Raw genomic sequence first — 17,443 nt, forward strand, 5'->3', positions numbered from 1 at the left:
CCTACTCTAACTTGATCGTCGGAGGGCCCTCACCGGGAAAACCGATGAGGCTTTGTGCAGGTCTGCGGCCGTCGCGCAGGAGATGGTTTCCGTCTTCCCCTATCCACACCGGCGGCTCCCTCGGCTCCACCGGCGTGGTCACCCTTGGGCCAGATTTGAACCACAACAGGTCCCATTCTCTTATTTTTTTTTTCTTCAATACAAATCCCTTGATCATTCATTGTATCCTTGGATAAATACTGGAATGCTAAATAATAAGATTCAAAATAAAATCCACTCATTTTTGAAAATGATTTTGTGTAGTTACCTATCTATAATGTGGCAGTGAGAGTTCTTTTTTGGCTATCTAGATTATTTATCCACCACACATACCACTAATGGTAGCAGTTGTGGAATAGGTTGTGGCTAGATGTAACACAAAAAGAAAAATGTTTATGGTTATACAATTTTTCATCCATAAAGTTGGATATAAAAAAAATACAACACTAAAAATTTTCATTCATAAAGTCTCAAACAAAGTTGGATATAAGAAAAACACTTCTCAATCGAAATCCAATAATCTTAATTTTTGGGATTGTACAATCAGTAAGTTCTGGTTCTTTTTAATTTTCCCGTCATCACTAATGCCTTTTCTCTTAGCGATACAATTCTCAAAGAAGTCATACGTGTAAAGCTAGTATATGCAAATAAATAAATAGAAAAAAGATAATGTTATAGATATTAACTTGCTCTTTGTTTACTGCACTAATCCTCAATTGCTATGAATGATAGAGAAAGGGACGGCGACAACACGTGGCACTCATTTATAGAGTGTTTTGAATTGGGAGACCTTACAGCGTTGTTGTTTTTGATTTCTTCCATATAATATACATTAATGGATCACGTACTCTCTAAAAGCCATTCCATAATAGGTTTTTTAGGAGATACGTATCGAATTACTCTAGACAAACTAAACAAGGAATCTAAATCTGTAGTGATTAGAGTTTTGCTACTTGCCTCTCATGTATTTACTTGTATTTGTCAAGGGCTAAAAAGTAATGAACAATAAAAAGTTCAAAATCCATGCACTACCGCGAATATGTTAAGAAATCCTAAACAACGAAATATCCAAATAGGGCCCTGTAAGTAATTTTGATTTCATAGCTTTTGATATAACCATTCTTTTAATAAAAACTATATTTATTTTAATTAAAAATAAAATAAAATTTTGAAATTACTTTTTTATTCTCCATTGCGATAGTCTTATAAATATTTCTTTTTGCACATTTATCCATTAAAGATATTTGAGTTATTTTAATTTGAAACTATTAATTTTTTAACTGCGTTAGATGATGTGGGTAGATTTGCAAAAATATGTATAAAATAATGGGGTAAAATAGCAAAATAAATATTTATGAGAGTATATATATATGTAAATATTAATTTTTAGAAGGATATTTTTATAAATTTGATATTTAGAAGGATATTTATGTATAAAATTCTTTAAATTAATAGTAGACTTTGTTATAGATGGGCCTTATATGGATGGAATATCCAAATAGGGACTTGGAAGTAGTTCTGTTTTGTGACATGGCATGGTACAAGCAGTTTTTAATATAGTGATCGTAGAATTGTGTCGTGCCTGCGAAGATAAGTCGAATCCAACTTTGTGCTTTTTATGGTTGGTGGTTCTCAATCTCCTATGGTCGTCTCCATTTCGATTCCATGGATAGACCCGCTCTCGCGAAACCCGGAGCCCGGAGGGCTGTCGACGTCGCCGTCGGCTGCCTCCACGGCTCTGGAGCTCAACGAGGAGATGGGGGAGAAGAACCCTCGACCCCTCTCGATCACGGTGATATCGCCATGAAAACGTAACTACGCCGCATCACTTCTCTTTCTCTCTCAGATCGCTTTCTTTGGATCCAAATTGGTTATGATTCTGGAATTCTAAGGTGTTTGCTTGGTCTGATTTTGTATTCTACTACTAATTTCTTTTATGTGATTTGGGCTGGGTGTTTGTAATGGTGTAGAGGTTTTCTGACTTTTGCCACTATTGAGTTGGGGACAGTGTTTCTGTTGGATTTTATATAAAAAAGTTTGAAACTTTACTTTGTATGTATGAATTTCTGCTGTTTTTTCTCTCGATCCCTGGTCATACGGCTGTTTTTTGCCTGAAATCTTAAACCCAATACGCGCAATTTCTTATTTGGTTTTGTGTTAGCAATTGTATGTAGGAATTTTATTCTTCTGGTATTTTGATTTCCGCCCCCCCTCCTCTTTTCCTGTTTCTATTCATGCTGTTGTTAGGACATCAGTGACTACTGTTCATTCGATTGAAACTTATTTGATTAAAACTAAAAAGTTGCTTCTTTACGAACATAATACACCATAGATTATTTTTTTCTATATATTCAGTCTTTTCTGGTGTTCATTAATATTTCATTTAGTATTCTTGTATCTAAATCTGGCTAGTTCTCAAACCTTATGATGTATCAATAACTTTACAGTAATTCCATTCTTTTAATTATGGTACTGTATGCAGGTCCCTGAAGATTTGGCAGAGTACATCTTGTTAGGCATGTTTCTATGTGGCCCACATGGTTTAGTTGTTGGATGACTTTGGGTGGTTGATAACTACCCACTAAATGTAGCTATATCTAAGGTAGTTTCCTTGATGGAAGAAAACTGACGTGGTTTTGGTTATCTGATAAGGGTAACTAGCCGAGCCTATTTTATGCCTGTGATATCCATTGGTTTTATGTTTTTTACGGAGGCATAGGTTAGAGACTCATTCTTCTTCAAGTCTCTTATGGATTAGAAGACTCCTTCAAGTCTCCAATGGATAAACTCTAATCATATAGTTGAACAATTATGGCCGGAGGTACATCTCACTAATACTATTGCTACACAAAATTATTTTGGTGGTGGCTTCGCTATCATCCATTATTTCCACAACATTATTTTAGATCTAAATCACATGTGATCTTGATAGTACATGGTTAGTTTTATATGCCATACTTGTATGTTTATACTAGCATAGTAGAGATTTTACGAATAATATTGTGGAAATAATGGATGATAGCGAAGCCACCACCCATGGATTTGACATTATCTGTCCATTCTTCGATTTATCGATTGGAGATTCATGGCTAGTTGTGTCGTATACATTAATTGTTTGAAATAAAAAAAAAAATAGTTGTTTTGCCATTGTTGATACTACTCGAGCACAGAATATCTATAATTTTGGGGTTCCGTAAATAATTTTGGATTTTTATGTCATTTATTACCTTTGAAAGGGATCACTCCATGAATATCGACGAGGAGAAGTCCTTTTTTGTGTCCTAGCCCATAGAACTTAAAAGGAAGTGTCCTGCCCATAGAGGTCTCAGTACTCCTTTTGCAATGGGTAACAATGATCCAGTCCAGATGGTCATTGTATGGGCTTGAGTGGGACACCTCCTTACGAAACTTGGGTGATTAGGCCAATTATAGAAGCTATCCACATATTTTGGAAACTTTTGAAGAATGTGTGGTTCACGTGGTTGGTTAAATCAGACTTAATTAGTCTAAGTTAGGACTGTATTATGGTTTAATTTGTATCTTTTTGCATAATACTTTATTAATTATATCTGATTAAACTGAGATTGGTTCGTGTGAACCAATCTGGCTTCAGTTCATCTGAACCATAAATAAGCAATCTGTAACAGAATAAAGAAGACCAGGACCTGTGAATAATTCTGGGGATCTGTTTATAAATTTTAATTTACAGTTAAGGACAGCAGGGACCTACATGTAACAGCATGTTTGTTTTGCACATTACATGATTAATTTGTTTATTTTGTTTTATCAACATTTGGATAAGTTTATAATTTTATTTATAATGTAACATTTTGAGTCATCATAGGCTTAGGAGTAGCCACAGCATCTTAAGTCGTGATAATGTAATGATGTATAACGAATTTTAGTCACATATGGATAAGTGATTATTTAATGGCATGGTTACCTGGTCCTATAGGAAGGTGGCCATTTTGGTGCATTAATTGGAATAAGATAGTAAACCAAATATCAAAATAGAAATTTTTCTAGGCCCACAAGTATGGAATATTTCGTTTTGGTATTTGTGTTTGCTAATCTTATTAATGAAGAATTAAGTAAATTCTATGCATGTTTGCAACCTCTATTCACAGGAAGGTTTAGAATTTACCGTTGTCAAATTAAGTTTATTTTTCATAGCATTGATGTATATTTGTCTTTGGTTATTGTGGTTATTTCTACTACTACTTTTTTTTAATGATTCTTCTTGTATTCCAATGTTATTGGGTGATAATTATTCTGATTGGAATGATAAAATACTCTTGACTCTGGGGTGTATGGATTTGGCTTTGGCTTTGGCTTTCTGTGTGGATGAACCACCCATTCCCATAGAATCAAGTACGCCAAATGAGAGGGCTAGTTATGAGCGGTGAGCACGATCTGATCACTTAAGTCTTATGCTCATTAAGTCCCATGTGAGTAAAAGTAATAGCGGTTCAATTCCAGAATAGATGCCTTACAAGCCAATCGCAATTTGTATTGTGAAGGATTTTCTTTTGATTTTCCAAATCATGTATGTAACATTTGATTATAAATAAAGACATTGTATTTCATCATATGTTGTTTCTTATATTTGTGATGAATCCCTTAGATTAGGGCAATGGTTTTAGAGCTATGATGAGATCATACTAGTGAGACCTAAAATCTTAAAACCCTAATCTTAAGTATTTCCAGTCGTTGGTACATTGAGTCGGGGATCAATGCTACCGGCAAGACTGGCACATCTTATGTATACTCGATACAGAGGGTGATTGATCTCACAATTACTTGTGTGGAGACACTAATGCGAAGATGTGGGTGCTCATTAGAGGAATGAGTTCACTGAAATGACCTGTTAAGAGAATATCTTATGAAGTCTTACTTACATGTCTAAAGATGATTCTCTTAGTAGAAGTTGTGCAACTGATCCTTTGACCTGAGATCACCATGGTGTCTTGTGCATATGAATCCATGTTTTTGGTTTACTCTTATTCATGACAATATGTCGTGCACGGGGTCTTCCGGATATGGTGAATTGTGTACGAAGGTTATGAGTAGGTCGACAAGGAATCAATCACTTCGAGTAAGAGAAGACCGCATCCTATTTATTCTAATCATATGATAATTCAGAAAATCTTTGATCAAAGTAGAATGAAAATTAAAAAGAGTTTCTAATGTTTCATTATTCAAATTATCATTAAAAAATTGAGAGAAATATGAATATATAATTGAGATTGACATAGATCCATACTCATATACATATTCAGGATGCAGTTTGATTGAAGGATTGAATTGCACGGTAACTTGCCACTGAAGGGTATTTTTGGTATTTCTACCAAATTTCATATCTTCTGGGTAGACATGACACGTTGCTAGATGTCAATTTTGTCTTATAGGTTTGATCAAATTAAAGAGTTTAATTCGATCACCAATTAGAAAGGACTCTAATTGTTAAGTTTGGGTTCGCGCAGTTTGGACCTAAATCGAGTAGAAGAGTTCTAATCAAGTTAGGTTAACTCGCACCCACACCTACTGCTGGCTAAGTATGGAACCCAATGGATCACATACAAAAAAACTGATCGAGGGTCTAATTAGATTAGATCATGTTTGCAAGATGAACATGTTAGCACGTGTTGCAAACCCTAGCTCCTGATTCGAATTGGATTTGAATCTGCCTCGAATTGGATTCGAATCTGATTCTTGATTGATCTAATTTGATTAGATCATATCCTAATATGGGTTAGCCAAGAGTTGGCACCTAATTGGCTTCGTTTGAGTCTAATTGGAATAGATTTGATAAATCATTCATTTTTTGACCGTTAGATCTTCATCTACCGTTGGATGAAGATATAACGGTCAGTTGGTTTGAACCCAATTAGATTGGGTTAGATAGGGCCTTCAATCATGATCATTTGATCTTCATCAGCCATTAGATGAAGATATAATGGGATCATGATGAGGCGCCTTGGATTGGAGCCCTTGGATCATCATTGGATGATGACATGGATCAAGCTTGATGGCGCATGCATTCCTAGCCATTAGATCATGATCATATGATGGCACATCATGGATACCATTAGATGGTGTGATGAGGATTCAAAGGGAAGTATGATGATTGAATTTCAGAAAAATATGTGGAAGGAAAAGCGCTAAAAGTGATATGGCGTATCATGAAGAGGCGCTTCTATGGATGGATAAGGATGAAACATAACTAACTCCTTATCCACTTATCATATCTCCTTATCTCTCCTCATCATGCCCTATCTGGATAAGACTTCTCATTAGGAGGCGCTCCTCTTGGATCCCACGCCCCCCTTGATGCATGAATGGATGGCAAGGATGCATCCCTCCACATCTATAAAAGGGAATGCGCTCCCGGTGAATTCTAATCATCGGAACTCTAAAATTCCAACTCTCTCTCTTATCCCTTCTTTCTTACAAGAGTTTCTCTCCTTCTAACAACTCTTTTAGTGTGTCCTAAGCCAAGACAAGGTGGTCTTCTTTAGGACAAAAGGATTAGAAGTGATTTTAGAAGGTGGAAGAAAAATAGAAAGGAAAGAAAGCAAACCAATTAAATCCTTTGGAAGGATTCAGCATCAAGGATCAAAGTCTTTGGAGCTAAAGCCTTGAACCCAGTTTCCGTATGGATCAACGTTGGAGGGTGAACATTTGGGCACCTAGTGAAAATTTTGCATATTGGATTAGCGTTGGAAGCAAGGTTCGCTGTACCGGTCGGTACCAGTCGGTACCGAGCGTACCGTACCCGTACCGATGGGTACCGGTATCGGTACACCAATGTCGGTACGGTCGGTATCGAGCGTACGGTACCGTACCGACACTCGGTACGCCTATACTAGTGCGGCACCGGTACGGGGTTCGGTACCGGTACGGCGAACCTTGGTTGGAAGTATTCTTCTATTTCTGCATTTAATATTATATTATTTGATTGTTACCATTAAGGTGATCTTGGCTTAATAGGGTTTGAAATAATGGAATTTTATTAAGAAATTTTAAAATTTCTAGCTTCCGCTGCCCCTATATGACATGATAAAACCCTACAAGTCTTATGCTCGTTAAGTCCCATGTGAGTAAGAGTATTAGCAGTTCAATCCCAGAATGCAATAAGGTCGAAGATTACATGAAAGCTATGGAGGAACAATTTGTAAGCTCTGACAAGGCATTAGCTATCACACTAATGAAGAAGCTTTTGGGCATGACACATGACAAAAGCAGGAGTGTGTGAGAGCACATTATGCAAACAAGAGACATTGCTGCCCAATTAAGGTCCCTAAAGGTTGAGATTCCTGAGTCATTTTTAGTACATTTCATTCTCAACTATCTCCCTGCAGAATATGGACCATTTAAAATATTTTATCACACATAAGGAAAAATGGTCAACTAATGAACTATTGACCATGTGTGTGCAAGAAGAGAAGAGGTTGAAGCATGAGATACCTGAGAGTGTTCATTATGTAAATCGTGCTAAAGGAAATGCTAAGAAAGGTAAAGGCGTTTCTTGGGAAAAGAAACTGTGTGCAAATAAAGCAGGATGGCAGTGAGGATAAATGCTACTTCTGCAAGAAAAAGGGACATTTTAAGAAAGACTATGCCAAGTATAAGGAATGACTCGAAAAGAAAGGTAATCTCGCATTGTGTGTTATGAATCTTGTTTTATTGAAGCTCCTGATAATACTGCCTGGTGGATTGATTCAGCTGCTACAATTCACATTGCTAATAATGTGAGAAGTTTTCTAAACTTGAGAAAACTAGTGAAAAGTGAACAAGGTATATAGTCAGGAAACCAGATGCGTTCATGTGTAGAAGCAGTGGAGACTTATAGATTAATTTTAAAATCTGGTTTTCAGTTAGACCTTGTAAACACCTTTTATGTTCCATCATTTTCTAGAAGTTTGGTTTCTATTTCAAGACTGATTTGTATTGGTTTTGAATTTAATTTTCATGGTTCAGTTGTGGATCTTTTGAAAGACAAGAAAATTGTTGGTTCTGGAATTTTAGTTGATAATTTCTTTAAATTTGAATTTGACCCCACTTATGAGTTTAGTCTTCTAACCCTGCATGACAATAAAGTTGGTGTTAAATGAGGTATTATTAATGAATACTCCTCTAAACTTTGGCATTGGAGATAGGGACATATCTCCATAAAGAGAATTAAAAAAAATTAGCAGCAATGGAGTCCTAAAGGCTCTTGACTTTACGGATTTTGGTGCTTGTGTAAACTGCATAAAGGGAAAGCAGACCGATAAGACCACTAAAGGTGCCAAAAGGAGTACTGAGCTTTCAGAGATCATGCACACATATATATGTAGACCATTTTCTACCCCATGTCTAAATCGTCTGAAATATTTTATTTCATTTATTGATACCATTCTAGATATATGCATCTCTATCTCTTATTTGATAAAGCAGAAGCACTTGATGCATTTAAGATTTTCAAGGTAGAGGTAGAGATACAAAAGGAAAAGAAAATAAAAATTGTAAGATGAGACAAAGGTGGAGAATATTATAGAAGGTACACAGAAAAAGGACAAGTACCGGGTCCATTTGAAAGTTCGTTGGAGAAGCGGGCATTATTGCCTAATACTCAATGCAAGATACACCACAATAAAGTGGTGTGGCTGAAAGAAAGAACCACACACTTATAGACATGGTTAGGAACATAATAAGCAATTCAAGTTTACCTTTATCCTTGTGGAGTGAAGCATTAAAATCTACTATGTACATCTTAAATAGGCTTCCATCTAAGGTTGTTCTTACAACACCTTTTGAAATATGGAATGGATGAAAATCAAGTTTAAGACATTTAGACGTATGGGGTTGTCCAGTTGAGGTGAGGGATTATAATCCACACCTAAAGAAACCGAATGCAAGAACAATAAGTGGTTTTTCTATTGTCTATGTAGTTAATTCCAAAGGATATAGGTTTTATTGTCGTTCACATACTCCAAGAATTGTTGAGGTTAGAAATGCAAAATTTTTTGAGGATCATGAATTTAGTGGGAGTGAATTTCCTCATAAGGTGGAATTTAAGAAAATAAGGGAATCACTTGTGGTACCCTTAAATATGCAAGAGTTGGTGTCTTTTCAAAGTAATCCTTTGGATTTTATTGAACATCAACCAATTCAACAACCACACCATGAGGAACCACCTCGTGAAAGAATTGATAATACAGAAACCACTATTCAGGATACACATGAAACATTGGAAGTAAGAAGATCCTCAAGAATTAGATGGCCAGCAATTTCTAGTAATTATATTGTATACCTTCAAGAGTCTGACTATGATGTTGGACCTAAAGATGATCCGAATTGATTTTCACGAGCCATAAGTGGAGAAAATTCCACACTTTAGTATGATGGTATGAAGGAAGAGATGGAATCCATGGCTAAAAACAAAGGCTGTGATCTCGTTGAATTACCAGAAGGAGACTCAGTCATTGGATGTAAATGGGTTTATAAGACCAAAAGGAACTCATCTGGTAATATCAAACAATATAAGGCTAGACTTATAGCTAAGGGTTTTGCTCAAAAAGAAGGCATTGATTATTATGAAACATCCTCTCCAGTTTTAAAAAAGGATTCATTTACAATAATCATGGCATTTTGATTTAGAGCTACATCAAATGGACGTAAAAACAACATTTTTAAATGGGGATCTTGAAGAAGAGGTATACATGCTTCAACCTAATGGTTTTCATAGTGAGAAGGGCAGTCACTTAGTTTGCAAGCTATATATATATATATATATATATATATATATATATATATATATATATATATATGAACTAAAACAAGCTTTCCGTCAATGGTGCATAAAGTTCCACAACGTTGTTTCTTCATGTGGTTTTTTAGAGAACATCGTTGATCAATGTATATACCTTAAGATCAGTGGGAGCAATTACATTTTCTTAGTCCTATATGTAGACGATATTTTACTTACAAGTAGTGACTTGGGCTTATTGCATGAGACCAAACAATTTCTTATCCAGAACTTTGAAATGAAGGATATGGATGAAGCCTCTTATGTCATTGGCATAGAGATTCACAGAGATAGAGCCGAAAAAACTTTAGGACTATCTCAAAAGGCTTGTATTAAAAAGGTTCTGGAAAGATTTAGGATGAAGGATTGTTAACCTATTGTAGCATCTATTATCAAAGGGGACAAATTTAGTTTGAATCAATGTCCTTAGAACATATTGGAACGAGAACAGATGAAAAACATTCTTTATGCTTATGCACAGGTTTGCACTAGGCTTGATATTGGATATATAGTAAGAATGTTAGGCGGATACCAAAGTAACCCAGGTATAGAGTACTAGAAAGCTGTCAAAAGTGTTATAAGGTACTTTCAAAGAACTAAAGACTTCAAGCTTACATACAGACATTCTGACCATTTGGAAGCTGTTAGATATTCATATTCGGATTTTGCTGGATGTATGGATACAAAAAAGTCTACTTTAGGATACATCTTTCTTCTTGTTGGAGGTGTTGTATCTTGGAGAAGCATAAAGCAAACTATTGTTGCATCATCCACTATAGAGGCAGAATTCATCGCATGCTATGAAGCTACATCACAGGCACTATGGTTGAAGAATTTTATATCTAGCCTAAAGGTTGTCGATTCTATTGCTAGGCCATTGAAGATTTTTTTATGATAATTTGGTTATAGTTTTTTTTTCTAAAAATAATAAAAGTGGAAGCAGAAGTAAGAACATTGACATAAAGTATTTGGTTGTCAAAGAATATGTTAAAAAGCAAGAAGTGGTTATTAAGCACATAAATATTGTGTTAATAATCACTGATTCTATGACTAAAGGTTTGTTGGCAAAGTAGTTCAGGAATCATGTATGACATATGGGACTTGTTGGCTTATTTTGAGTTATTGCTTTTAATTCTCTGACTATTATGTATGTTTATAAACATATTTGATTAATTAATGACATGATGTCCATTATGCACATTAAGTAATTTGTCATTTACAAGATCTTGATCCATTTAGATCAATAAATTGGACCTTGAATGATTTATAAGAAGATCATTCATGAAGTATCATGAGATACTCAATTAGAAAGTATCATACATTTTTATACATGGAAGGAAGTGCTCGCCTAGAGAGCATCACCGTCATGATTTGTGTACAAAAAATTTCTATTTGGCTAACAATTGCAAAACTAGCATATGAGTTGAGTGACAATAAAGTGATTATGGCCATACTATTGTATTAACTATTACTTATGAGGATTGTCTAACTATGTCATGGGGGCCATGTGGGAGAATGTTAGGCATGTTTCTATATGGTCCATTTGTTTTAGTTGTTGGATGATTTTGGGTGGTTGGTAACTACCCACTAAATATAGTTATACCTAAGGTAGTTTCCTTGATGGAAGGAAACTGATGTGGTTTTGGTTATCTAATAAGAGTCCCTAGCCTAGCCTATTTTAAGCCTATGATATCCATCGGTTTATGGTTTTTTACAGAGCCATAGGTTAGAAGACTCCTTCTTCAAGTCTCTTGTTGCGGGGGGGGGGGTTGGGGAGTACGAACTTGTTGGTTGTTAAATTGGGTCCTTCCCTTCATAGGAGGTTCTTGAACATTTTGCAGCTTTCCTGGATTTGCTCCTCAAACTACGATCCACAGAAATTGTCATTATGTATCTCAACATGGTACTTAATATCTGCCGGAGAAAAAACCCTCCTTGACTGGAATTATAGCTTTTGGAACATTTTATTGCAATGCTACCAGTAAGCTTGGTAGCATTTCGATAAACTTAAAAAGTCTTTAATGCTGTGGGTCTAATACTGCATCAAGGACTTTAATAATGCTTTTTATCTTCTTAGTCTGGTATAGAACTTTAGCAGCTGTCTGCCATGAAACGCTGCTTCTTTGACTCTGCTATCGTTTAGTTTATTTGTTTTGTTCACAACTTGTAACTTATAAGGGATTCTTGGTGAACTGATGGGCATTTTTTGACAAAATCCATCTATTTCTTGCTTTCTCTTCCCCAGTTTCTTTCTCGTGCACATTGCTAACATGCAAGGCCCCATGTATATACCATTTATGTGGTTTCACAATGTTGATTTCAAATCCCCTTTTATTTTGGTTTATGTGTATAATGTATATATTTAGACTTGGACATTAGTTTAAAGTGCTTTAGCCAACAAAGCAATCTCTAATTGATCCAGATGTTGTATTGCAGATATGGTCATGCCTCAGAGACCCTACTTTGGATGTTTGCACATTCATAGCTGAGAAGAATGGTATGACCTTCCAGCTGGATTCCTTCTTATTTGGTGAGAGGAGATCACCTTTTTCGGCTACGTTGATGGGGCCCTAAAGCATTGGTTTTGCAGAGATCTTTTTGCCTAGGCACACATGCAGAACTGGTTGCTTTTGAACACATTTAAGAATGAAAGTCTAACTAAAATTAAGGTAATGGAGGGTTGGCATTTCTTCATAATGCTTATATAAGTTATATGTTCTTTCAGCAATAAACCAAGTACATTCTGTCCAGGCTTTGTGCAGTCATGAGAAAATTATTGTATGAGCCTTAGAGTCTGACATTAAGTTAATGGAAGGTTAGCACTTCTTCATTTTGCTTATATATAAAAATCTGTTGACAAGTCGTGTTCTTGCACCCATAACACCATGTCCAGGCTTTGTACCTACTGGAAAAAAGTTTATGATATGAAGAATATGTAATTAATCAGCGAGATAAGGAGAGGAAAAGATAACAAGAATAGGGGAAAAATTGGAGACTCATCATATTCTGGCAGTCAGAAATTTTAAATATGTTGTTTAAAATTGAGATGCCGTCATGAGATTAAAATGTTTTTATGATGAATTCTGTAATCCTTTCAGTCCTGGGATATAGGAAAAGCTATTGGTACTAGCTCACCCCTCAAGCTTCTTCGTAGTTGCCCAACAAGCATGCAGTTTTATTCTTTCTTCCTTGAATGCACGACACATGCAGCAGGTTATCCAATTTCTGAGAAATTCTATTACCATCCTTTGATGTTGGCAACTTCTATATAGTATCAGTGCTCTTGGTGTAGTTTGACTGCATTAGGATAGTTACTTGAACCTTCAATTATTTGTCTCTGTTAGCCAAATGATTTGAAATGGTTTCCCTCAAAGAAGTATTTCAAAATGGTGTTCAACCGGAGTACATAGGAGATGGAATGATGAGATATCCCAGTATTGCAGCTGCAATTCAGTTAAGAGTGTCTCGTGAATTAAGAGCTGCAGTGACTGATTGCACATTGAAGTCAGAGACTGGGATGAGGTAGTTTTAAAGAACTTGTAGATTTCTAAAAATGCTTGAATATTGAATATTGGGTTAGAGTTGCATACCTTTGTTCATAAAACTAGAGCATCCCACTCCTTTCTAAAAACTAGAGCGTCTCGTGATTAAGAGCTGCAGGGACTGATTGCATATTGAAGTGAGAGACTGGGATGAGGTAGTTTTAAAGAACTTGTAGACTTCTAAAAATGCTTGAATATTGAATATTGGGTTAGAGTTGCATACCTTTGTTCATAAAACTAGAGCATCCCACTCCTTTCTAAAAACTAGAGCGTTTTCACCAAAAAAAAAAAAAAAAAAAACTAGAGCGTCTCGTGATTAAGAGCTGCAGGGACTGATTGCATATTGAAGTGAGAGACTGGGATGAGGTAGTTTTAAAGAACCTGTACACTTCTAAAAATGCTTGAATATTGAATATTGGGTTAGAGTTAAATACCTTTGCTAATAAAACTAGAGTATCCCACTCCTTTCTGAAAACTGGATCTTCACAATGACAGAATAAGAACTTTTTGGATTGGCGAAAAGTGCACCAAAACTTATTGACTTTTTTGGTTGTATCCATATTTGTGCAGTATGATACATCTGATTTTGCCAAAAAAAAAAAAAGAAAAAGAAGAAAGATAGAACAAGCTGATTAACAAAATCTTTTCCAATGTAATCATATTATCTTAAGTTATACCAATTTGGATCAGTTAAAACTCGGGATAATAAAAGCTGAAATTCAGTATAACATCAAATCAGTAACTGCATGGCCAATGCTGATACACACCAATATTTCAAATTCTCAATCAAGAGAAAAATCATGATATATATATTTTTCTCTCAATAAATTAGAAAATAAAAAGTAAGTCTGGGCTCTCACACACACACGGGTGTCCTCATCACAGAGCTACTTTCTCTTCCCAGTTCTTCTCTTTCTTTCCAGTTCGGGAAAACAAATCTCACCGGCCCTGCGGTCGCAGCAGCAGGATTCAACACTCGGAGACCGAAGGGCAAATCAAACCTCATCGTTGGGATCCGCGTTTGACCCTCGTCCTTCCCTGGCGTCACAGCCGAGTCATCCTCCAACCCGAAGGGGAAACCGATGGCGAGTACTGGCTCGGGTCCGAGCATCAAATCATACCGACAGCGGCAAGCAAACAAGCCAGCCCAAACCTCAAAAAGAATTAAAAAAAAAAACCCACCACCTCGTCCGCTGCCACCCGCCTGACAACTTGCTTCACACGCCAAAAGTTTCGTTTCAATGTTTCGATCCAACCGCCAAGTAATTGGCCCTTCACCGCGGGTATTAACTGACGTCGTCGTCACCATCGAGTGCTGTCAACGGCTCAAGTTAATTGTTCAGTTACTACGGACATTTATTTCCGTGGGCAACTTTAAGGCACTCCGGTCCCAGCATGGGTTTTCAGAGGGGTCAAGGTTTTGACCAATTAAGAGACAAAGTGAATTCCTAATTTTCTATTGTGGATTCACAAATTTGAAAGAAAATCATCATTAGTATAATAAGATTTAAATATTTTTGTAGTCATTATGGTGAAAAGTTGTACAATGAAATTATTGTCCGAGGTTAACAACTTGCTATCTTTGTTGGTGTGCTTAGAGATAACATATTAGAATTAAAGTGTATGAGAAAAATATTTTTTTTTTATATGCATTTGGAAAGAAGTTGCTAAAACTAAATATGTATGTTTATATTCATAAAATAATTTTTTCTCCTCTTTGTTTGCTCAAATCTATCACTTTTGAGTTAAACTATCAACCATTCCACTTCTTATCATCCACCAAGTATTGTCTGCTTTATGAAAACACAGTAGGGTAGAATCTAGAGTTATATGATAACTTTCTTATTATTTATGTACATGTGGCATTTGATAGAGATGCCCTTCAAACTTAGAAGAGCTGGTATATATTGCTGGAGGAGTTGGTTCCTAAGTTTAACGTAATCTTGGTGCAGTCCATGAGAAAGAAGGGTGAATGATCCATGGTCAAATCTTGTTTTCTCAAATCTATCACTTTTGAGTTAAACTATCAACCATTCCCTTTCTTATCATACACCAAGTATTGTCTGCTTTGTGAAAACAGTAGGGTAGAATCTAGAGTTATATGATAACTTTCTTATTATTTACGTACGTGTAGCATTGATAGAGATGCCCTTCAAACTTAGAATAACTGGTATATATTGCTGGAGGAGTTGGTTCCTAAGCTTAACGTAATCTTGGTGCAGTATAAAGGCTCCGACATGCATGCATGGAATCGCCGAGCCAGGCCATGCGTCACGTCACGTGTCAATCATGGAGAACGCTCGTGCCCGGACGCCAGACATTGGTGACGCGTTATCGGCGTCACGGCAGGCTTTTTCACAAGCCACGACCGTGAACAACGTCAACGGCACCGTTGAATCTGGTGTCAGGGCGCAGCCGTTCCGTTACTTCCACGCGTGAAACGTCGTGCGAAGGTGACGGCTGGTCACGTCTTCCGAGGTTTCGTGGAAACAGTTCACGAGCTGAGCCATTAAGCTCGCCAAAAGATCCCCTCGCCATGCTTGTTCGACGGAGTTTTTGTCTCGAAAAGGGTAAAGAGAATGGACTCTTGCCATCTGATCTCTGTCACAACTCATATGTTCTCCTACGTCAAAGATTTCTGGGGCACGCCATAATTTTGCAATCAGAGCTCAGAAGGCAGTGGGCCGGTGGGTGAACAAACATGGCTTCTATGTGTCCAAGTTTCTTATCACTTTGACTAGAACTAGAGTGATGCTGAACCTAGTACTTGAACCCCAGCAGGAGTTCCAACTTTAAGGGCTCAAATCCAATGGATATTGCATGATTCTTGTAGCATTCAGAGGATTACGTGATCCACGATGCATGCAGGTGGATGTTGTTTTTGTATACGGTTAACGTGCAAGATACAAGAAGTTGATTTTGTGAAAATGGTTAGAAATCACTTCTAAGATAATTCATGCATATTAGAATAGACGTTGCACGCTCTTGATTGTGTCATGCTAAACAAACTCGATGCCCTACTTGGGTAGGTAAGGGCAATGAAGTCGAGCTTGATTGAGTTGGGGCCTAATCTTATTTAGTTTAATATTAATTTCAAGCCCAAACTTTGGGGTCAAGTTTGATTTGTTTAACATTATTCTGAGCTTAATTCGATTTTAATTTTAAATCGAGTTGAAAACATGCCTAATCGGTTAGGTCGGTCATTCTAAATTATGTTGGAATTAATTCAAGCTTAATCAAGCTTTGTTCGAGTTTAGGTCAAACTTGTTTTGATATTTGACTAATTCAAAACAATAAAAAATTGCTCATCGAAACCTTGGTCTAATAATGCAATATTTATATAGTATATAATAAAAAAATAAATATATTCAAGCCCTAGCCAACATGGTCAATTTGGGTTGGCTTGAAATTAGTTTCGAACATGTTTCGTTCATTCAACCATGATTTGTTTAACTTCAAACGAAGCTCGATTTAAGCTTTCTTGAGCCGAGTTTGAGTTGCTCGGTTTGTTTGGCAACACTATTTATGCAGAGATCTCTCTACATAATTATGTGTCCAAAAGATGGTAATATCAAAACAAAATTCAAGGGAGTAAAAACTCAACATCCATATTTAAAAAATAAAAAACAAAAATTTTATGCTCATGCGTCAAAAGGAGATTGGTGGTTTATGCCACAACCTCACCATTTGTCACACCAATCTTTGTTGGTTAGATTTTTTTCTTTGTTGGCATACTTGATCAACAATTGCATGTAATTTAGGATGGACACAAGTGGAATAGCCTACATGTTCATGTACGACATTTATATTTAGAGACATTAGCAATTTTCATGGCTATAACCTTTTTGATAATCGAATGATCAAAGAGCCTATATAAGTATGGCCTTATATCTATATTAAAATGACTAAATCACTGAACTGCATCGACAAAAATGGTTCAGATATCGTGTTGTACATCTTTAATGTAGATAATGGGAACCAAAACTATTATAACAGGCGGAAGTTAATTAAACTTGAATATCTGAGTATAGTACCTCTTTAAATTCAGTGGAGATAATAAAGTGATACCTTA

General features: G+C 36.2%; 1 long non-coding RNA gene across 1 annotated transcript; it reads left to right on the plus strand.

Annotated features, from left to right (window-relative positions):
- Nucleotides 1-1,572: 1,572 nt before the first annotated feature.
- Nucleotides 1,573-12,689, plus strand: LOC103711355 (uncharacterized). Its single transcript, XR_604753.5, has 2 exons — nt 1,573-1,850; nt 12,266-12,689. It is a non-coding gene; the product is annotated as an uncharacterized LOC103711355 (long non-coding RNA).
- The last annotated feature ends 4,754 nt before the right edge of the window (nt 12,690-17,443 follow it).

Source organism: Phoenix dactylifera, chromosome 1 (assembly GCF_051530095.1).
Source record: "Phoenix dactylifera cultivar Ajwa chromosome 1, Ajwa_hap1_PhDact_Kaust_v1.1, whole genome shotgun sequence".
Taxonomy (NCBI): Eukaryota; Viridiplantae; Streptophyta; class Magnoliopsida; order Arecales; family Arecaceae; genus Phoenix; species Phoenix dactylifera.